The sequence below is a fragment of the Protopterus annectens genome, chromosome 13.part0 (genome assembly GCF_019279795.1).
Source record: "Protopterus annectens isolate FY-2018-M chromosome 13.part0, PAN1.0, whole genome shotgun sequence".
Classification (NCBI taxonomy): domain Eukaryota; kingdom Metazoa; phylum Chordata; order Ceratodontiformes; family Protopteridae; genus Protopterus; species Protopterus annectens.
Genome location: NC_056747.1, coordinates 833,986,181 through 834,010,966, shown reverse-complemented (window position 1 = coordinate 834,010,966; position 24,786 = coordinate 833,986,181).

Below are 24,786 nucleotides of genomic sequence, written 5' to 3'. Positions count from 1 at the left end.
CCGGGACACCGTCTGGTCCCATTGATGCTGTGTTTTTTGCTTTGGAGAGGGCAAGTCTTACCTGAGCATCTGAGATGTCAGGGGGGCAGCACTCTGCTGGGATAGATATTTGCCCTTTTGGTGGGGAGGGGGGGAGAAGTTTGCGCTGAACCTGTCAGCTAGGATGTTGGCAATGTCTGTGGGTTAGGTGTATTTTTTGTCATTTTGGACTAATTCTGAGCATATCTGGGAATTACCACCCAGGTTCCTAACATAACTAAAGAAAGCCTTGTGATTATCCTTAGTGTCCTGTGCAATTTTTCTCTCGAAGCTGGCCTTAGACAATTTTATGAGTGCCCGTAGTTTTTTGCTAATACTGATCAGAGATGCCTTCCCTTTTTGGGATTTTGCTCTATCATGTAGTAGTTTCCTCCTTCTATTGTATAGTTTGTTTATGGCTGGGGTCCATCAGACAGGACGTCTGCCTTTGGAGGATTGGGTCTTGGTTTTATTTGGGATTGCATGATCCATGCATTCCTGAAGGTGTTCATAGAATGCGTTTAAAAAGGATTCTGCAGTCTGGGCCGTATTTTTCACAGGCCCGGGGGCTTTGAAGGATTCCACCTCGGTTTTGAGGAGTGTGAAATTTGCTTTAGAGAAGTTTTTCACTGTGGTTTTCAGGGCAGGGGGTAGAGTCGGGATGTGAATATCCAGTGAGATTAGTTTATGGTCTGATCTTACCAGTGAGGGGATACACTTCTGGTCTGGAGCATAGAGTCCCCATGTTGGTGATGATCAGGTCCAGTATGTTTTCCCCTCTTGTGGGAGTGGTAACAAGTTGTTCCATAGCATTTGAGTTTATAAATTCTAGGAACCTTTGGGCTAGGGTGTTGGAGTTAGAGTAATGCTCCCAGTCTATGTTTGAGTAGTTGAAGTCGCCCAATATAATGTTGTTTGGAGAGACCTTCATATTTTCCAGTGTTCTCAGGAAGGCCGAATGGGGTTCCTGGGTTTGGGAGGGTGGTCTGTAGCAGGCTATAAACTGGAAGGCAGTTTTACCCACTGTTAGTTGCACATGGATAGATAGTCTCTGATGCTTCGTGCTGTGCCACCAACCTGGAGGTGTGGGTATCTTTGACAAATATTGATACTCCCCCTTCTTTTGTGGTTTGGTCCAAGTTTTGGGGCCGAAAAGCATGGTATGAGGTATAACCTGGTAGTGCTGGGGTGCTCTCGGGAGACTTGAACCAGGTTTCTGTTACTGCACAGATATCAATGTTCTCCATGCTAAGGAGAGTTTCGAGTGCGTGCATCTTGAGGTTTAGACTTCTGGCGTTGAGTAGCATTACTCTTAGTTTCTTATCCCTTGTGATACCTATGGAGGTGGGTTTGTCTTTTGAGCCTTGCCTAAAAAAGCCACTATGGGGGTAGCAAGAGCCTTTGCCAATATCCGAAAGCCCAGGGGTGACAGGTTGTATAATGCATACGTGGTATTGTTTGCTCTTCACAGAGTGACTGCATGTTACAATGTCAGTGCAACTCCTTGTGCTGTCTTTCTTCAGTGCTGGTCTCACAAGCAATGATTTATTCAAATTACTTTTCTAATATGCATCTGCACATTTTATGGATGGACTGAGCAGAGGAGCACAAGAATCATATTAAGTCCCCCCAAAAACTTGTCCTACACAGTGTGGATCTGGCTCCTGCAACTTGCTTACAAGTGCAGTTGATTATATATAAAAAAGAGGGCAACATAGAAGTCAGACAAACTCACTTTATTGAAAGTGAAAGTACTGATTAAGTTCTTATAACAGAGAACAAAAGCACTTAACTTACTTTCACTAAAGCGAGTTTGTGATTTCTGCGCTGCCCAGATTTTCACTGTTTTCTGTTTTTTAAAGCATCATATGTAAATCTGACACAGTTTTATTAGGAAGACTGCACCAAAGATGTGAAATGTGAATATGTGACTGAATGTGCAGCTGTCTTTCTCAGTAATGTGAAAGGCTATATAAAATGTGATTATTTTTTCTGTAAAGTGTATCAAGCCTGCAACTGTCTTTTTCTTTGAAATGCAAAAATGTGCACACAAACATATGTATATAAATATATATAAATGATACACGACTTAGTATATATGTAAAAGAGCACAATTTTGTAGAAGACTATGTAGTAAAAAAAAAAAGAAAAGAAAGGATTGCGTCCAAAATGTAATTTATTTGCTCTGGAATATCAACTAACTGAAAAGCGTAAACTGTAACCCTTTTTTGTATGAGGGGAGGTATTTCTTAGTAAAGAGCTGCAGCCTTTGTTTTTGGTATGGGGATAGTAGCAGCACACACACATACATAAATCCTCACAGACTGCCAGAGATGGACTTAACTCCTGTCTTACTTTCTGCATTACAGGATGATATTTTCCAGAAATGAACTTTGAGTGATGGGCAGAAGACTGAAGTAGCCCGATAGACATTTCCATTGGTCATTTATTGCTTGCTTTTGTCTGCCACAATAATGCTTCTCCAAATCTTAAAAAGTATTTTGGGTTACTGAGCTTCTCCAAATCCATAAATTTGTTTTTATTTATGTCTTGCCTGTTACCTTCTGCAAATTTAAATAGTGTAGACAGTACTAAGCCCTGTCTTAGTTTGAATTAGACATAGCTATTTGATTAAACAGACTAATGCAGTCTGTATGTGAAAAAATGGTATTTTATGTGTTTCTTGTGCAATTGCTTATGTTATTTTATATTCCATTCTTAAACTGTACTTCACTTTAATAAATTGTTTGTGACTACTCATTTATTTATTAATTGACTATTAGTTTAATTGAAAAAAGTGCTGCTGTCTTTTGGTGGATGGCAGTGGCACCCACTTCTGAAAGAAAGAGAGACTGATCAGCTAAAACTACTGCTACTACTTTTGTTTTGGAGAAACTAACTCTCCCTTTTGAATTAGCTTTTTTTAAAGAACTAAAGTATCTTACATGGAAGACACCTGTTGCTGTAACTTCAGGTTGAAGGATCTCTGAACGTCATGCTTTGTATGCCAATACTACTTATCTGATTTTCCACTAGGGTAGAATGTCAATGAGGCCTTTCTAATATTTTATGTGGTTTATATTTTTAAGTGTGGCAGCCATCTCTGAAAAAATAAACTGCTCACATAACACTGCTGTCAGGTCTTATATTTTATTTGGCTTATATGTTTGAAGAGTAGAACATTAGCTGGAGGTTTTCAGGACCAAGAGTCCCTGTGGCAATATATGGCTTGAACAATCTGTTGATGTCTGCTGGGACTGATGCATCTTTCGGTGCCAGCAGTGGTGCTAGCTAATGTCAGCTGCCTTCTTCTGGTGTTGACATCCTCAGTATTGGTGGGGTTTTCAACAGTGGCATATACATTGGTGTTGCATATTTCGGTGAAGATGATGGCCTTGTATCATCAAGCTCTTTCATTATGGTAAGTGCTTAGCCTTTGTTTTCTTCATTGTTAAGTTTTCTAGATTGCCATTGTCATTCAGCATTCCTAACATAGAAACACATGAGCTTGATAATTTTTGGGCAACTTTTTTAACACAACCTCTTTCTGCTATGAAGGTAGATTGTTCTAACTATTATTGCAACATTTTATGTCTTATTTGAAAGATACTACAGACAATTCTTTAAGAACATTGCATTGAGATGAATAACAAACTGGTAACATTGGTTATGTCTGACATTTCATAAATGTATAGATTCATAGATTCATAGATTCATAGATTAGTACTAGGCTAACTGCCCTTGCGAGCCATTTTAAGCCTAGCCAATTATCCCCGGTGAGATTCAAACCCTGTACCTTGTGTTTGTAAGGCAAACACCTTAACCATTAGGCCATCCTACAAATACTATCAATGATTTATGTGTGTCAACATCAGAACAGTGGGTATACAAATCATCAACTAAAGTGGCAACAGGATTCTTGCTATTATTACTCATACCGAAATTATATTAAAATATAATCTATTTAAATTTCAGGATATTAGGTACAAGCAGGTCAAAGAACTGCAATGGGATCCAGTTCAGTTCATCCTATGGAAATGTGTATATTTTCAGCAGCGAGGCATGAAGTATTGTTTAAAACACAATTAAAAAATATTGTCACGTATAAGCTGTTTATAAATTATATATTTTTGAGTGGAGGTTGCACCAATCCTGTCTGTGTGCTTTTCCAGATCTTTTCAATAGTAGTGGGAGGGTTGGTCTTTCCTGTTGAATCTAGCTTCACTAGTTTTATGTTTAGATGTAACAACGCATCAAAAAGATAACAAATTTCATACACTGATTTTTAGGAACCATTTACAAATAAAAACTGCTTATTACATTTTAGCAGTAATCACCTAAAAAAGGCCAGTTTTTCAGGGTGAGTTGCAAAACATGTAAGGATATTAGATTTTGTAGACATGCCAAAGAAACAGGTGATTTAGCAATGGGGGTATCTCAAATATTATTGGAGCAAGTTTTTAAAAAAGTAGAAGTTGCTGAGTCAGGCTTATTTGTGACTGCAGAGGGATAAGGACGTTATAAGTATTAGTAGTGATCAGTCAGAATTTGGAGCTAGGTTCATTTCAAAATGTTGTAATTCGTATAAGATTTTTGACGTTATTAATAAATAGAGAATAAGGAAAAAAACACAAAGTCTTTTTCCATCTGGATTCTTACTGATTCAGTGCACCACATGGACTAAATCAGGTTTCTAGAAATGGGTCTACAGTATACCAGCCTCTAGTAAGAGTAGAGCTTCCACTCAAGAGCAGCCTGAGCTCTGGTTCCACTGAAGGATCAGAGTGCCTGGTTTTAAGTGGCTGTGTTTTCAGGAGAGCAAGGCTGGATTTTGAGGGGCAGGCTTGAGCATGGGTGGAGTCTCACAGACTTTAAATAATTAGAAGTTTGCTCAGTTCAGCACACTGCTGTGTGAAGCTCTGCAAATCATGTTACAGAAGCAGAGCAAGAGGCTATTGTGCTTAGCTGTTACCAGTGTGATTTATTTGTGATGATACCCAGTTGTTGGCTACTTTATTGTCACTGGATCTCAGTATGAATGTTTGCTTCTTTTGTTCATATACTACTCTTGCTCCAAGATTGTACATCTGATATACTCCCATTTTAGGTATACCTCTAAAATCTTAATGTTATTTCATTATATATTTAGTCTTGATTTGAAGTTGTCAATTTTCATTTATTACTCAACTCTTGGGTTCGGATCCGATCCTCGGATCCAACTCTGCCACTTCTAGCTTGTGGAGCACTGAAAACTCTCAAGCCCCCCCTTTCCCATAATGCTGTAGTCCCAAACGTACCTCAGGTCTTGTTTGCCGCCTGAGCATATGGACATGGTCACTCTTTTGCTCTTGAGTCTCTAGCAGTTTGGGTACTGAGTGTGTTTCTATTGGTATATCACTGTAATTTCTCACTTTTATAGTGTCTATTGCACTTTCTTTTCCCACTCAACTTTCTGAAGTACTTGTGTACTCCTTTATTACCATTGTTGGTATTTTTCGTATGTCTTGTATTTCTGTAGTGCCATTGCTGATTATTATGTTTTTATATTTTTTATCTCTTTCTTTGAAAAAAAAAAAATTCTTCCTTGTTCTCCTTTTACCTGAAATTATGTCTGAGAAACCCTCAAGAAATGTACTTTTTTTGGCCACAAAATTCCCTTGTCAGAAGCGCATTCCAAATGCGTGTATTACCTAGGCCCATCACACCTTGATGCTAGTTGTAATATCTGTAAGGGCTTTAACCCTAGGGCTCTTATAGATAAAAAAAAAAAAAACAAAATAATACTCCTAGCTTGCTACCCTGTAAAGCTACATCTTCATCAGCATCTTCTGGGATTCAAACCCTTAAAAAAACAGGAGGAGGATTCTAGGAAGCATACCCCGGAACCATCTACTCCATCCAGGTTCGGAACCTACTTCAAAACTTTCTAAGACTTCAGATCTGAACTCATTGTATCCGAAGACCAGAACAGAAAAATATCCTCGGATCCAATCGCTATTCTTGGCTTTTGATCCAATTACCTCCGGACTACCTTTCCCCCTCTTTGAGTGCTGTGCCTTTGGGGAGGAGGGACATTATGGCCCATAAGCATGTTTTTTCAGAGCTATCTGTTTCCTTCTGTCCAAGGCATTTAAGGTAGTGAAGAGAGCTTTTCCTTTCCCTAGTGCTTGAACTTCATGTTCTTTGGCTCCGAAAACTCTAGCCCATTCGTCTCTGCATCTTGAGCCTCAGTCATCCTTACCACAAGGACAGCCAGCCGAAGTTAGTCATCGGGATACCTAACAGGGAAGGGTTCCCAAGATCACCACCCGACGACATCTCATTTGGAGACATTCTGGAACTCCTAAAGCAAAGGGGGTGGTTGGTCTCCCAATAACCCTATCCAAGAGGAGTCAGTATTCCTGGAGTCTTTTGGTGCTGGTCTGTCTACCTCCTGGGTGACTCCACCCACCAATGAGCTTGTTGATTTGGTCTTTCGGCGGGCATGGAAGGAACCTAATACAATTGAACCAATCCCCAAGAGACCAGACAGGATCTTGGCACTACCCAAGGACAGAATCTTTTGGAGCAAGGGAATACTGGTTGATGCCATGGTTATAGCAGCGGCCATGAAGAAAGAACTAGCGGAACAATGTTCCACTGTCCAACCCAATAAATGGGAGTCTAGGGTGTTGGACAGATTTGGGAAGTATGCTTATGCTTCAGCAACCTTTGCCCCTGGCACTGAATTATCTGGCACATTTCACAAGACTTCAGAGGGATTTGACTAAGGAACTTTCCAAATCCCTTTCTGGAACCATATCCTTTGAGGTAGAGAGCACTATTGCATCACAGTTGGCTACCCTTCAGGCCATTTCCAGTTCGTCCATGAGGCTGGTCTCCCATGTAGAGACGGTACCTCATGGACGGTAGGTTCAGGTATTTTCATCAGAAAGCATGCTTAGGTGTGCTTTTATGACTTTGTGGAATTCTCAAAGCTTCCTTCATTAATGCTCCCTTTGACAGAAGTTCCTTATTTGGCCCAAAGGTGAATGGCACACTCTCTAGGTGTGAGCAGGAAGGTAAAACCCTGTCTGCTGTGGGTGTTCATTTTTCAGCCCCTCAATGAACCTTTTGTAGGATTCAACAAGGTGGTTGAAAAATGTGGTTCAAGAAATCTCAGGGTCCCTTCCAAGATCCATGTGGAGACAGTACCCCCAGTGGCAGAGGGGAGAACTCTAATGGAAGACACCAACCTCGCAGATGAGGTCTGCAAAAATCAAGGATTTAAAGATGCTTTCTCTGACAGGTCCTAGCCACACTACTCCTCAAAAGAGGCTCAGTTGTCCATCTCTGGATGCAGTCAGGGGTCATTTATCCCTGCACCAGAGAACCTGGTTTGAAATTACAAAAGATTAATGGGTGCAGAGGATAATATCCAGAGATTATATCATACTATTTTTCCATCCACTCCCGTTTGTTTCAAAGAAAATCCCCAGTGTTCCACCCAGACAGAGGGAGGCAGCATCACTAGAAATAAACAAGCTGCTAGAAAGAGTCATCCAAGAAGTCACCCCAGACCAGAAATAATTCTTTGTAGTGCCAAAGAAAACAGGGGACTGGAGACAAATTTTGGATCTCAGCAACCTAAATCAGTCAGTTCAGTTCAAAAGGTTCTGGATGGTCACAGTTCAGTCCATTCTGCATTTTCTGCCAGGGATGATTGGATGTACTTGATAGATCTTCAGGATACATGCTATCATATCAAAATAAACAGACAATCCAGGAGATATCTACACTTCTGGCTGGGAGCCAGTCATTACCAATTCAGAGCTCTGCCATTTGGTTTCACCACAGCCTCCAGGGTGTTTCACAAGTTTATGTCAGTAGTGGGAGCTAACTTGAGGCTGCAGGGAATCCGGGTGTTTCCATATCTAGACAACTGGCTCATAACCGCTCCGACTAGGCATCAACTGATCCATCTCAAGATTATGCACTCCAGTTATGCTCCCATCTGGGCATTTCAATCAATTACAACAAATCTCATTTGGAACCAAAGCAGACATTGGAATGCACTGATGCCTTATTCAATACGATAATGCAAACAGCATCTCTCCCCTTGTCAAAAGTTCAGACTATTTAGTTCCAGGTCAGAAAGATCATCCAAAACTATTCTCTCTCAGCTGGATTAATCCTTCAAGCTTTGGGATCCATATCAGTGGTAGTCATCCCTAGTACTGTTGTCAAGGTACCATATGAGAATTCGTCAGTGGACATCGGCAACTCAGTGGTCCATTCTCTACCATCCTCTGCCCAGTCAGATAAAAATAACTCAAGCTTACAAAGATTATGGTGGATACACTCCTTTCAAGTACAAGAAGGATGTCCCATTGTTCTCCCTCAACTTAAGGCCGTGGTGAAGCTGTCCTTCTCCATCCATCATATTCTTTTATCATCCCACAAAGCTTCCACTAGGAAACTTTACAAAAGGAAATTGTAAAGATTTGTAATTTGGGTGCAACAAAAACAATTAGATCCCTTTCTGCTCCTATCTAACGTTCTGGAATTTAGCATCAGTTTTCAATGAAGGAGCTCTTGTGCTGTTAAAGTACAGTTAGCTGCCATTTCCAACTTTTATAAAGGAATAAATAATTCATCTCTAGTGTTTTCCAAACTTTGCAGAGAGGAACCTTTATTCTTAGACCCCCAATTAAAGGTCCTACTCCCCCTTGGAATTTAAATGCAGTCCTGAAAGCTCTAACCCAGTCTCCATATGAACCTTCAGCTAAAACGAAGCAAATGTTTTTAACCTGGAAAACTATATTTTTAGTAGCTATTACCACTGCCAGAAGAGTTTCAGAATTACAGGCCTTGTCCTCTAATCACCATTATTTGATTTTTCATAAAGAGTATCCTTTAGAACCAATCCTTCCTTTCTTCGTAAGGTGGTGTTAGAATCTAATATCAATCAACCTGTCAGTCTTATATCCAGATTTTACAAATAAAGGAGAGTATATGCTACACTTATTGGACATTCACAGATAATTACAGTTTTACTTACATAGAATGAGAAATTTTAGAAAAAACAGAACAACCGTGTCCTTTTAGATTCAAAATTGGGCAAATCAGTCACCAAGGTAACATTAGCTAAATGGTTGACAGATTTTATAACCTTTGATGTAATGTTGTCCTGTCTCGCCGTACTTCTTGCTGGTTGAGTTCAGAACAGAGCATCAGTTCCGACTTGGCTGAATACAAAAGCTCGAGAGCTTCCACTGGCTCGAGGCTAACCCATATCCCATGATGCATCTGGTAAAATCCCCAGATCTCGTTTGCCGCTCAAGTGACTGGGATGTCTTTCTACTGGCTTGTTGGCTGAGTAGATTTTATTTCACTTATTTCTGCAGTTTTTGGCATTTTTCTGTCTTATTTTGTGCGATCGATTTAGTTAAAACCCCTCTTTGCTTCAGTACATCATTTTTCCCTTTGTGTCTGTGAGAGACCCGTTTGAGTTAGAGGGCTCTTGGTGGCCCGTTTAACTTAGAGGGCTGCTTCCCTTCCTGTGCCTTCCCTTCGAGATTCCGTTTTAGTTAGAGGATTCTCCATCATTTGTGTGTTGCATTCTAGTACTGGTTTTAGTGTGTTATTTAGTAGTTGGATCCGTTCTCTGACACTTTTTCTCTTATAGCGTCTGCTGAAACCTTTTTTGGGTGTGCTGTTTATAACAGTAGGCTCCTGTTTCTTTGGAGCTGTGTATTTAGTGTTAAACTGTGTTTAGTAGTTTCCTTGCTTATAGTTTTAAAAAAAAGTTTGTTATTAATCTGTGTGCCTTTCAACTTCATGTGTGTTAGTAGTTAGTAGGCTCCGTTTCTCTTTGGAGCAGTTTATTGTTAAAGTATATATTTAGAAATTCATATAGCTTCTTCCTGCTAATATTTTGTACCTTGTTTTTTGAATATGGTGAAAGAAAAGGAGAAAGAGCCTAAAGAACATAGGCAATCTGGTTTTAAGAAGTGTGATCAATGCACTCAAAAGATGTTGCTTACGGATGGGCACACTAGTGTATATTGTTGGGTGCCATGCACTTACAAGACCCTTGCATGATTTGCAGGAATAAAATGATGGTCAGGGGGTTGTTGACAGGTCATTTCCAGGAATCTTTGGAGGGATCTCAAAGTGTCAAGCCTTGTTCTTCTTCTTCCCATACAGGGTCCAAAAGACATGCTACTTCGGCTCGAGATTCAGATCCTCCTAAAAAAGTTACTGCTTTGGAACCGAGAGCTCTTGGTTACGACAAAACAAAATCAACCTCTTTGGCCCCATCAGTATCCTCGGAGCCAGTAGAGTTACCAGTTAGGAGGCAGTTTCCTTGAGATCGCTCATTTTGGAAAGGACCAGATCTCCTTCATTATCCTCCCGTTCCTCCAGGAGTTTATCTGATGATGATGTGGAGCAGGTGGTGAACAGATTGCTTTAGACTCCGGTGCTGGCCAAAATTTTATCATCCCCGACCCCAAAGGACTCGGGACAGTCCAAGACACCAATTTTGATTCCTCCTCCAATCCCGGTGGTGGTTTTGGAGCCACAGAGTATGGATCCAATAGCAGTGGAACCGTCGGTACCGGGACCTACTTTAGGATCATCGGTTCTGGCTTCTGCTCCGACATCTTCGAGTCCTTTGGATCTCGAGGAGTCTAGGAGCCAACCCTCACCTGTCGGGTTCGGGGAGGGGAGTTGGCCCAAACAGTTGTCTGAGCCGACTCTACCCCTCGGTGAGGTTGAGCTCGGTTCCTGCATCAGCTTTAGAGCCACCGGTTCCACTTCAGAGTCGATCCTCAGCATCTTTGGAGTTGAGGGTCTCTTCAGTGTGGAGTAAAGGGGCTTTTGAGCTGATGGAGAGAGTGCTGTCATCCCAGACAGCTCCACTCTCTGAGACATCTTCTCTTCCCTCACAGGTGCCGGTGTTGGTCTCTTCTTCACCCAGTCCCACCAAGCATAGAGATCCAGAGCCCCAGGAAGCCCCTGCAGGCGGCAGTGTCTCCTCCAAAACTTCTCCAGAGGATCCCTCTAAGGAAGTTCCTTGGAAGAGGCTTTGCAAGACGAAGCACATAGACACCCCTGAGTCAGTTACATTGGACACTGATCTGGATGAGTCTGAAGGGTCACCACTGTCCCCTTCTGAGAATGTCTCTTTTGCTGACATCCTTGAGATCCTGAAACAGAGGGGTGGCTGGAAGCCCACTAACCCTTCAGAGGATGAATCGGTGTACCTGGAGGCTTTCAGATCTTGCCCTTCCACCTCCTGGGCGACTCCCCTCTATGATCAGCTCCTTAATGTTATTTCTAGAAAGACTTGTACTTCCCCTGATACAGTGGAACCTGTTCCGTGGAGGCCCAATAAATTTATCACTGCCCCTACAGAGAAGGAGTTCCTAACTAAAGCCATCCCTGCAGATGCGATGGTGGTGGCTGCGGCCATTAAGAAAAAGATATCAGAGACCTCCTCATCTGTTCATCCTCACAACAAAGATTCACTGACTTTGGAGAGATATGGAAAGCGCACCTGTTCTTTAGCGGCCTTTACCCTGCTGTCAAACCACACAAAATAACAACTGAATAACCAAAAAGAGTAAAAACGGACAAAGCAGCTACAGCACGGACTGTTTAATGTTAGCGCTTTCGGTTAAGGATATTCCTCCACCTTCTTCAGACGTATACAATACAAAAAACCACAGCACCACTTTTTATACATAATAAGCAAACTAATTAAAAACAATTAAATAATTAATTGAATTAAATACTTCATACCTACAACGCAATAATTTAAAGGGCTAATACCTTTAAACACACACATGAATATTTTAAAAATATATATGATGGTACCATTAACTAAACCATGTTCTCTACGTAAGTTTCTTATAAATAGAAAACAATACTGGTGAAATATTTGTGTTAACAAATTGATATTAAAGTTCATGAAAATAGAACAAATAAAATAGAATAAAATCAAATTCAGCTACTGTCAACCCTCCAAAATGCATATAAATATATATATATATATTATTATTATATGACCATTCAATACAATTGATTAATACTGCATCTTGTGTAGGGAAACCCAATGACTTTATAAATGCATCTACACATATTCTCTATAAAAATAAAATTAAAGAAAGAAAAAAAAAAAAACAATCATAAAAAATAGTAATAATAATAACAATAACGATAGTAACTGTTATTATTAATAGCAACATTACAATTGAGAGGAACCAAGTGTTTGTTGAATGAATCTGTCTAACTCTTAATTAATGCAAAAAACATGGAAATATTGTCACAATAAAAGGCATAATAGACATAATAACAACCTCATCTCTTCAGTGCTTTTAATTTGAGGATGCATTTAATAGATGCATACTCATTCAGCCCTGGGGGTAAATGGGCAAGTGTTCTAATTTGCCATAAGACCTCCTGTTCTTCAAGCCATAGTTGCCATGGACCCCCCCTGAGGCATGTTTTTACCTGTTGTACAACAGAAAATAGAAAAGAGTGCTCGGGATGTTCACAAATATGCCTGGCAAGTGCATTGGTCATATCCCTTCTCCCTATAGTATAAAGATGTTCATAAACTCTTTTCTTTAATGACCTCTCTGTTTTACCAATGTAAAACGAGGGACATTTCCTGCACAATGCAACATACACTACACTTTTACTTTCACAGTTATATTTGTCATTGATGGAATAATTTTTGCCGTTGATGTTCACCTTATTACCTGGTAAGATATGTTTACACTGTGGGCACATCCCACATTTTGACATGCCCATACTCAACTTTGTGATTTTAACAACTGTCATTTCGACAAGATTCTTTAAGTTGACCCCTCTCCTATATGTAAAGGTTGGATGAGGTCCTATCACTTTGGCCAAAGACTGGTCCTCCAAAATAATGTTCCAATTTTTGGAGATGATGCCCCTAATTAGGTTGAAATCAATGCAATAAGTAAAAAGAAAATTAATAGATGGTAGTTCTCCTGTTTGATCTTTGGTGCTACATGCATGGTTCCCCCTCCCAACAAGGGCCTGAAATGGCCTGCTTCTCTTTTAACCTGAACTTCATCCATCACCTCTTTTATTAGAGAATTCGGATAGCCTCTCATAGCAAACTTTAAGCTTAGATTTTCACATTCACTAACAAAATCCTGTTTTTCAGACACCATTCTTGCCGCTCTCACAAATTGCCCTTTCACCACACTTCTCTTTTGATGAAAAGGATGACTACTAGAGAAGTGGAGATAGGAATTTGAATGAGTTGGCTTTCTGTGGATCACTGACTTGAATTTGCTGTTGGGAATGTCCTTACTCAGTTTGACATCTAAGAAACAGATCTCCTCTACCCCAATAGAATAGGTAAATTGTAGGAAATTGGTCATTTTTGAAATGCTGTTAATGAATTCAGGAATCAACTCTAATGAGCCTTTCCATAAAAAACACACGTCATCTTGGTACCTAATGTACCAAGTGACATTTTGTTGGTACATGTCATTTTGGAATAAGAACTGGTGTTCCCAGTGTGCAAGTACACTGTTTGCAAAACTGCATCCACAGGGAGACCCCATGGCAATACCCGTCTTTTGGAGAAAGAACTGATCTTTGAACATCAAAAAGTTGTTTAACAACACTAAATCTAAAAGTGTTTCCACTAGGTACATTTGATCATTAGAAGCCTCTTTACGCAACATAAAATTTCTCGTCCACTCAATACCCAACTGATGAGGGATAACCGTATACAAGTCTTTAATGTCTACCACAAGGAAAATAAGATCTTCATTAAATTCAATTTTATCAACATGTTGCAAAAGGCCCCAGGAATCTTTACAAATTTGTGGCTCATTTCTTAATAGGGGTTTAAGAATGCCATCAACTAGTTTGGCACAAGCATACGTGATAGAACCCCTTCCATCTACAGTTGGTCTGAAGGGGGTGTTAACCAAATCTTTATGGATTTTAGGTGTGCCAAACAAAGTGGGAATTCTGGGGGCTGGCATAGTTAAATAATGTAAAGTGTCACAATCTATGCTACCTTCAAGAAACAGATCTTCCAGTACTCCCCTGATGATCTTATAAGCTAAATGTACCTCATTAAGGCTAGACTTCAAATATGTGTCAGATTGTAAGCATCTTTCTGTCATACAGGTATTCGTCCATGAAAATAAGGCCCCCTCCCTTATCTGGCATCATAACTCTTATGTTGCATTCATTAAGGAGGGATATGAAAGCCAACTCATGCTTAGAAATGTTAGCTTTCATTGTTTTAGAAGAAGCATGAGAGTTTAACATTGACCTTAAATCAATTTCACACAACTTCTCAAAAGTACTTAAAGCACCATGTAATGGAGGGTTAAAAATACTTGATACTTTGTAAGTATTTAGAAGTGAGGGCGTATTACCTAAACTAAAGGCCAGATTTAATTTCCGCACATATAACTTCAAGTCTATGATAGTGTTAACTAAATTACATTTTTTATCAGGAACAAATGAAAGTCCTTTAGAAAAAAAGTCAATCAACGCTTGTTCCACTGTTAGCACTGTGTAATTATAGATCTTGAAGTCACCTTGTTGACTGGTAAGAACGTTAGGTCCCTTTACTTCAGGGGGAATCATCTCCTTCGTTGGTTCCCCCTCCTCCTCCTCTGTGGACGCCCCCTGTTGTCAGACGTAGTATTGTTGTTGTTCGACACAGAAATTGACCTGTCCCTGGCCCTGGAAAAACCCTGATTGTTTTCATCTTCATTGGAACTCCAGTCTATTTGATTTTGATTATTATAACGTCCATTACCACCATTTGTGTTATTACCATGATTCTTAATACGCTCACTCCTCCTAACGGGTAGCATATCTGGATTAAAGGAATCTTGCTAAGCCATCTGGGGGAAAGTATTGTTAGTAGAAATGTCATTAGCCCCCCAAAAATTAGTTTGCCCTGGAGGGGGAGGGGGGTAAGCCGTTTTGTTACTGTATTCCTTGATGTCTCTGTCAATTTTACGTTTCTTGTTTGCCAACAGCTTAGTGATAGATGCTTCAATACTTGACAAAATCCTTAAGTAATCATATTTGTATCTGATAAAATCAGAATGTTGTTGTAAAAAGGACTCGAGTTGTGTAAGATCTTCTTGTAATTTATTAATTTCAACATTGTAAAAATTAATGAGTGATGCTTTTCTATTTTCTGTTGTACAACAGGTAAAAACATGCCTCAGGGGGGGGGTCCATGGCAACTATGGCTTGAAGAACAGGAGGTCCTATGGCAAATTAGAACACTTGCCCATTTACCCCCAGGGTTGAATGAGTATGCATCTATTAAATGCATCCTCAAATTAAAAGCACTGAAGAGATGAGGTTGTCATTATGTCTATTATGCCTTTTATTGTGACAATATTTCCATGGTTTTTGTATTAATTAAGAGTTAGACAGATTCATTCAACAAACACTTGGTTCCTCTCAATTGTAATGTTGCTATTAATAATAACAGTTACTATCGTTGTTATTATTATTATTATTACTATTTTTTATGATTTTTTTATTTATTTATTTATTTTTTTTTTCTTTAATTTTATTTTTATTTTTATAGAGAATATGTGTAGATGCATTTATAAAGTCATTGGGTTTCCCTACACAAGATGCAGTATTAATCAATTGTATTGAATGGTCATATAATAATAATATATTTATATGCATTTTGGAGGGTTGACAGTAGCTGAATTTGATTTTATTCTATTTTATTTGTTCTATTTTCATTAACTTTAATATCAGTTTGTTAACAACACAAATATTTCACCAGTATTGTTTTCTATTTATAAGAAACTTGCGTAGAGAACATGGTTTAGTTAATGGTACCATCACATATATTTTTAAAATATTCATGCGTGTGTTTAAAGGTATTAGCCCTTTAAATTATTGTGTTGTAGGTATGAAGTATTTAATTCAATTAATTATTTAATTGTTTTTAATTAGTTTGCTTATTATGTATAAAAAGTGGTGCTGTGGTTTTTTGTATTGTATACGTCTGAAAACTAACATTAAACAGTCCGTGCTGTAGCTGCTTTGTCCGTTTTTACTCTTTTTGCTTTACCCTGCTGTCACTGAATTATCTGACCCATTTTACGAGATTTCAAAGGGATCTCCTCAAAGAGCTAGGAGATACCCTTCAGGGTACTCTAGCTTCGGGGACTGCAGGCAAAGTTTCTTTGCAGCTCTCCACCTTCAATTTTGTTGTCAATTCTTCCATGAGACTGATTTCATATGCAGCTGATGGAGCGAGCAGAGCAGCAGCTACAGGAATTTTCCTAAGGAGATATTCCTGGATGTGTCTTTGCAAATTTGCTGAACCCTTCAAGTCTTTCTTCTCTAGTGCCCCCTTTGATGGTTCTTCCCTTTTTGGACCAAAGGTAAAAGAAACTTTAACCAGGTGCGAACAGGACAGAAAAACCTTGTCTGGCATTGGAGTCTGTTTTTCCGCCCCATCTAGACCTTATCTCAAATGTCAGAAAGGTGGTAAAATGTGGTTCCGCAAGTCCCAAAAAGGTTTTTCAGACGCACGTGGTGACACTTCCCTAGGGCCAGAGGGGGAGGTGTTAATGGAAGACGCCGACCTTGTGGCATAGAGGGTCTGCAAAATTAGGGCGACAGAGATACGTTCTCTGGGAGGCCCTTCCAGCACTCCTGAAAGGTGGCCCACTGTTTTTCTCTGTAGGCAGTCGGGGGACATTTGTCACTGTACCCAAACACCTAGCTAGAGATCTCCCAAGACAAATGGGTACAGTCAATCATATCCAGGGGATATTATATCCCCTTTTCTACTCCCCCTCCCACAAACAAGTCTATACCAGACATTCTACCGGGTCAAAAGGACTATGCAACACAAGAGATACTCAAGTTGCTAGAAAAAGAGTCATTCAAGATTTGCCTGGAGACCAGATTGGATCCGGAACTTACTTAAGGTTCTTTTTAGTACCAAAAAAAGACGGGACTGGAGACCTTTTCTGGATCTGAGCAAATTAAACAAATCTGTGAAGAAGTCAAAGTTTCGGATGGTGACACTGCAGTCAGTATTTCCCTTTATAGGGATAGATAATTGGATGTACCCGAGAGATCTCCAGGACGCGTATTGCCACATAAAAATGGACAAGCGGTCCAGGAGATATTTACGCTTTTGGCTGGGAGCAAGTCATTACCAGTTTCGAGCCCTGCCCCTTGGTCTCACTACAGCCCCCAGAGTGTTCACCAAATGCATGGCAGTGGTCATGCCTCACTTGAGACGTCAGGGATTCCAGGTGTTTCCATACCTAAACGACTGGCTCCTGACCGCCACCACCAAGCAACTACTTTTGCAGGCAAGGGACGAGACTATGCATCTTTGCACCAGGCTAAGTAATACAGTAAATTTTAAAAAATCTACCTTGTCGCCTTCACAGAATATTATTTTCTTAGGCACAAAATTGGATTCAAAGCAGATGCTGGCAAACCTTAACTCTGAAAGAATTCAGTCCCTTCATCATCAAGTGAAGATATTGATATCAAAAAGAAAGGTTCAAGCCAGGATGGTGTTACAAGTTCTGGGTACCATGGCAGCCGCGATTCTTTTACTTCCCGTAGCACGACTATACATGCAGGTTCTACAGTGGTTACTCTTTGCCCAGTGGTCAATCCAGGATCTACCGATATCACACCAGATAATCATTACAGAGTCATGCAAGAAAGATATTCTGTGGTGGTTACAGACAGACCAGTTATACCTAGGCCATCTTTGTTTTTCCACAACCAACAGCAGTACTGACCACGGACGCTTCCCAGATCAGGTGGGGGGGCATTATCTGGGAATGACAGTCCAAGGTTTATGGTAGAAACACGAGAGCCACTTGCACATCAGTGTCCTAGAGATGAGAGCCATGTTGTATGCATTGCAGGCATTTCAAGACTCTCTTCCGATAGGAACAGTTGCAATTCAAACAGACAACATGTCGGTGGTATGGTACATAAGCAAGGAGGAACCAAGTCGTATCCCCTATGTCGAGAGGCACAATGAGTATGGCCATGGGCAATCCCTTCTCACCGTTTTCTTAATGCAACACACATCCCAGGGAAATCCAACGTGATAGTAGACAAACTCAGCAGAGCTATTCTGTTGCCTCATGAGTGGTCCCTCAAACCGGAAGTTGCGGGAGAGATCTTCCAAACATAGGGCCATCCTTTTTGCGATCTTTTCGCCACCTCCATGAATGCCAAATGCAGCAGCTGCTTTGCTCTCATTCCCCCTCTGGGGAAATCACAGAGGGATGCACTTGCCCACGATTGGCCCCTGGGACTACTTTATGCCTCCCCCCCCTTCCCCTTAATACCCAAAGTATTGCAGAAAGACAGCATGTAAAAAAGCAGTGTGATTCTCATTGCACCTTACTGGCCTTGACAGGCTTGGTTCACCTTTCTCTGGACCCACTTACTGGATGAACCAAGGATTCTGGACCCAGTTCCAGACCTGTTGACCCACTCATCGGGAGCGTTCCATCCATCCATCCATCCATCCTAACACTCAAGTTGTCAGCATGGCTGCTCCAATTCCATGTTTAGCCAGGTGTTACAAATTTTCCCCTGCAGTTAAACATGTCTTAGTCTCTTCCCAGAAACCGTCTCTGAGAAAACTATATTCAAGTAAACGGAAAATATTTTCTTATTGGGCTGTTAAACACAATGTAGAACCTTTTATGGCCCCTATTACCGCAATTCTAGAATTTCTCTCCAAGCTTTTTGACAAAGGAGTAACAGCAGCCACTATCAGAGTTCAGCTGGCGGCGCTCTCATATTTTCATACTGGTGAGATGGGAATGCCTATAATGTCGCACAGATTATGTAAGGCTTTTCTGAGAGGTACGTTCTTGCTCAGACCCCCAAGCAGAGAACCTTCAACTCCTTGGGACCTTAATTTTGGGCTTTCTGCATTGGTTTTGCCACCCTTTGAACCCACAGCATCTTGTCATATGAAGTTTTTATCCTTGAAAACTCTTTGCTTGGTAGCTATTATTTCTGCCAGACGGGTGTCAGAACTTCATGCTCTCTCTATACACCTGCCTTATATAGTTTTTCACAAAGACAGAGTATCATTAAGAACTAATCCCTCGTTTCTACCCAAAGTTTGTTCAGAATACAATCTAAATCAATCTATAGATTTACCTGTGTTCTTTCCAAATTATACCGACAAGGCAGAGTATACATTACATCAATTAGATGTACACAGACAGCTTCGCTTCTGTTTACATAGGACCAAAGACTTCAGAAAGTCAGATCAGATTTTTGTGTCCTTTTCAGACAAGAGAAAAGGATTGCCAGTCTCGAAAGAGACTTTGTCCAAATGGCTTACGAATTGCATTTCCTTTTCATACACTAAAAATAATAGACAGTTATCAGGTAAAGTTAAAAGTCATTCCACGAGAGTGGTTTCAACGTCTGCTGCTTTTCAGGCTAGGCTCCCCATGGACGCTATTTGTGCAACTGCCATATGAGTGAGACTTCATACTTTTATTACCATTACAAAGTAGATGTGGCCTCCCGGAACAGTTCTTCCTTTGGTTCTACTGTATTGAGAAGTCTTTCTCTTGAGCCGCCCTAGGGTAAAGGTGTTAGGAATGCTGTCCCAACCAGCAAGAATTATGGTGAGATAGGACAACATAACATTAAGAAGTTATGTACTCACCATAACGTTCCATGTTTGTTGTCCATCTCGTCTATAGTCTTGCGTCCTGCCCACCTTCCCCCTCCTCCATTCCTGGAGGAATGGGTGGATAATCTTATTGCTATGTATATAGCTATGATATGGTTTGGCGTCTTTGATTATCCTTTCTAGATAATTGGTATGTTCTACTATGTATGCATGCTAAGTTAGTCTTTCGCTTGCAAACAAGATCTGGGCATTTTACCAGGTGCATCATGGGATAGGGGTTAGCCTTGAACCAGTGGAAGCTCTCAAGCTTTTGTATTCGGCCGAGTTGAAACCGATGCTTGGTTCAGAACCCAACCAGCAAGAATATACGTGAGATGGACAACAAACATGGAACATTATGGTAAGTACATAACTTCTTATTTATAATAAATTAGTCATGTCTTTATCCAAACCACCGAGAACACATTCTGCTAGATCTATGGCTACTACTTCAGCATTTTTGTCTAGATCTTCTTTAGATATTTGTACAGCTGCAACTTGGGCTAATCTTCATACTTTTCTTGCTCATGACAAATTAGATCTGGTCTCTAGGGACAGAGCAGCATTTGGCCCAGCGGTACTAAGAAATATCCTTTCTTAGAGTCCTTCCAGAGTTTAGGTAGTTGGGGACTCTGTCCCAGGAGTTGAGGAATTAATGACAACTGACAACATCAGATAAAGAAGTTATGTACTCACCATACCATTCCATCTGTGTTCATTTTCATTCTTCCTCACCTGCCCTACTACCAACCCCCTCCTTGTTGTCTTTTGGAAGGATCAAAGATGCTGAAAGACCCTTGTTCCTTTGTTTGAGTCCAAGAATTTGCTAGTTAGCCTACTATTTTATTCCTTTAGCAAGCTCTACAGATGTGAGGGGCAACAAACAAGATCTGAAGTATGTTAATGGACGTTAAGGGAAAGGGAGGAGCTTGAGAGTTTTCAGTGATCTTCAAGCTAGTAAAAGTGACCGAATCAGATCCAGGAATCAGATCTGAACCCAAGAGTTGAGGAAGAATGAAAATGGACAACACAGATGGAATGTTATGGTGAGTACATAACTTCTTTTTATCTGACTCTCCCTTGCTATCTTAATTTCCCACAACCCTTCACTGTGTTTATTTCACTCAGTCAGCCTAAGCATATCACTACAGCAGCAGTAGCAGTCAACTTATCAGTAGTTCATTGATTTACTTAATCCATCTTAACTGAGTAACCTTCTGTGACAATCACTTTAGCCATCCTTTTCAACCAGTACTTCACCATACCTAGCCAGTCACCAACTATGGAGCACAGACTGTTGATTGTATTGCATTGGCTAGAATAATTCACATAGGCATAATTAGGGAGTATAGCAAGTGCCTCATGTGTACTGACAATCCACTATTATTATCTAACACAAAATTCATCAGCGAGAGATACATTTTCATACATAAACTGCAGGCAAATCTTTTGGATCTTATCTGTGATATAAAAAAATATCAAAGTCCGTAAGATAAATGATAGGGTACCACAACCACATATAGCTTCACACTTGCATAGGTACACACACATCCATGTCTACTATTGGAACATATTGTAACAAGGAATTGCCAAGCTAAAATACAGTGTCCTTAAGGCAGACAGAGCCTAGTGCAGAAATAAATACTATTTAAAATGTCCTAATTATCAGTGATTCCATTCAGGCATATAGACTGTACATTCATCAGGCTGTCGAAGAACAGGGTGACCATCGTGTTATTCTTAGATGGTAGGATTAAGGACATTACCAGGGCCCTCTAGACTCTGAATTGTGAAAAATATGAGTATGATCTTACTATTGTCTATAGTGGCGAGAATGCTTTTGGGTGGTCTTCTTGGAGGAGATGTACAGAGACATGGTAGAGCTCTCCTACTGTTGTGAAGGAGAGGAAATCTCTTATGTTGAGGAGTATTCAGCCTATGCCAAAAATGTTGTCCAAGTACAACTCACCTATCATTGCTTCAGCAAATGGTTGTGTAAACGGTAACATTCAAATGGGATCCAGTTTGTGACAGCTAGAGGAAACATTTTAGAATGATGTTCTTGCTTCACCAGAGATGGGCTAGACCTGTCATTCAAGGCCTTCTGCATACTGGCAAAATTCTTTTTGAGCTCCACCCTCACAGTGCTTTTTTTTTTTTTTTTTTAGATAAAATTTAATTGCTAGACATTCTAAACTGACAAATTGCTATCTGCCAGGTGTTTGAGAGCTCTTTTCAGCACTAGGAGCCTCAGCAGCAAAATGTCTGACTTGGATACTTTCCTTTACCTAGGGAAGACATATATTTGCATAGCTACTGAAAGCTGGTTTCAGTCTTCAGAGAACACTCATTTTGTTCCTGAGTTCACTGCTTGTCACTCAGTCAGGACCACTGATAGTAGCAGGGGCATATCAATATTTATTAGAGATTTCATGATTATGTATCTCATCCCAGATGACCTCAGCTTTCATCTAGTTCAGGTCCACATCACTCTCAACCAAACAAAATTTTCCTTTATCAGTAATTATAGGGCTTGCCTGTTTCCCTGACGAAGCATATCAGATACTTAACATACTCCTCTGGCTGGAAGCCAAATCAAATACTTTATTAGATTTCAGTTACCCAAACATTTAACTAGTTCTTGTCCATATCCAACAGTTGTTAATCCCAGAACTTTCTGAACATCAACTCCAGATCCCTGAACTGAATAGTTATTGTCTCTATTGGAGACCATGACCCCCCCAGGCCTTATCTTAACTGACATCCCTTCCCTCTGCTATGTCCCACAAATATTCCCTTCCCTTGTTAAACCAGACTAATTAGTTATCACCTTCTCCCTCAAGACCATCCTGCCTACTCTTTATAAACCAGTTGTATTTATGAACTTAAGCAATTGAATCTTACTGAACTTATAGGTTACAGATCCGATCCTAGGAACCAATGCGGCCGCATTCTACATACTTCAGATCCAACTCTCGAGCTCCTCCCTCTCCCCATAATGCCCAAGTCCATCCCCAATACCTCAGATCTCATTTGCCACCATGTCGCACGGACATGAATCCTCTGAGCATTTGTTAGGTGTTTCAGGTAGTCGTAAATTTGTTTTCTTACATATTTTTCTTATAATAGTGTGTGTGTGTGTGTGTGTGTGTGTGTGTGTGTGTGTGTGTATATATATATATATATATATATATATATAAAATCTTAAATATCTCTTATATTTAGACCTTTATCTCCTTCTAGTTTTCTTTTTTTTTTTTTTTGGGGGGGGGGGGGGGAGTTCTTTATCACCCTTCTTACTTTCAGAAAGTAAATTTCATTACTACCATTGTTGTTACTCTTTCTTACCTCTCTATTTTCCTACCCTTTTTAACAGGGTATTCCTTTCTACCATTGTTGGTAGTTTTTCCTGCCTCTGTTATAGTTAAATAAAATAAAAAATATATATAATTCACTCCTTTTTTGCTTTTCTTTTAGCCTACAGTGTCTATTGTATCTAAAAAGGCAACAGGTTTAAAAAAAATGCACTTCCTGTGGGTACAAAATCCCCAGTTCGGATGCCCACAGGGAGTGCTTTTATGTTTAGGAGCAGCACACCTGGGTGCAAACTGTACCATCTGTGCAGGGTTTAACTATACGCCTCACCAGGGCTGTAGCTGACAGGAGTAACAAGCTAGTCCTTAAGGGATTACCACCTTCATCATCTTCATCTTCCTCAGGGGCTCAAACTGCAGCAAATCTTCAAATACTCATTCAGAGCACAAACAAACCAACAGCAAAGTCTTCTTCATCCTCCGATCCTCCACAGAAGATATGGATGATCCTTAGGCTTTGGATCTGATAGTCATCTCTTGTACTCCTCCTTGTACAGCTCCAAAATCATTGGATCCAATCTCACTGGTGTGTCTCAGACACCGAGAACTTGTTCACCCGGGTTTTGATAGATCCTATATCTCAATGGCTCCACTTACGTCTTATGCAAACCCTGAAGAAGCACTCCAGACCTCAGTCTACCATCTCATTCATCAGTTCCTCCATTAATCTCTCTGAAGCAGAAGTGGATAGGATGATAAAAAAGTTCCTCAGAGCTCAAATCCAGATGGGGGTTGTTCTGTATATGTAGCCTATTGGATCTGTGAGCCTTCCATTCACCTCACATATTGTTGTATCTCTTCCTCTGATTTGTCCTTCAATTTCAGAGCCCCAGGATCTGAGAGTTCCAAGAGTAAAGGTGTCAGAGACAAACAGAATCACATCCCCACTCTCTGGAAAATTACTCACATCATACCCCTACACAAAGGAGGTCCCTCCACCGACTTCTCTTAACGATCTGCCCATAGCAATCTTATCCCCTCTATCAAAAATCCTTGAAAGGTGTGTTCACACCCGAATACTTAGCTATCTCCTAGACAATAAATTACTTACAAATACTCAGCACAGCTTTCACCACTACCATAGTACTACCACAGCCCTTATTAGCTTCACTACCACCATCAGTCATCTTAGAAATAAAGGTGACCTAGTATCAGCAATTTGTTTAGACTTATCAAAAGCCTTCAATACAATGTCTCATAACAAATTGCTGACTGTCTTGTCCAAAGTGAACCTAAGCTACTCCACTCTAGCCTGGTTTCAGAACTACCTCATAGATCGGCAACAAGCTGTACGGTGGAACAAAGCTTTTTCTCCCTTACTACCAGTGACTATGGGCGTGCCTCAAGGCTCTATTCTCAGCCCCCTCCTTTTTAACCTGTTTACAAATAATCTCCATAATGCCACCTTTATACAGTATGCAGACAACTCCACTGTCATATGTTCTGCCCCAACTCTACCTGAATTACAGAACTTGACCCAAACATCCTTCAGTGCTATTGAATCATGGTTGGCAGATGCCCAATTAATCCTGAACCCAAATAAAACTAAACTCATGCTCTTTCACTCCACTAAATTCAAAACCCAATCCACTTACTTCAACATCACATCCATCCAGTAATAAGACTTTGATTGAACCAGTGCCATCCACCCAACTTCTCGGTGTTGTT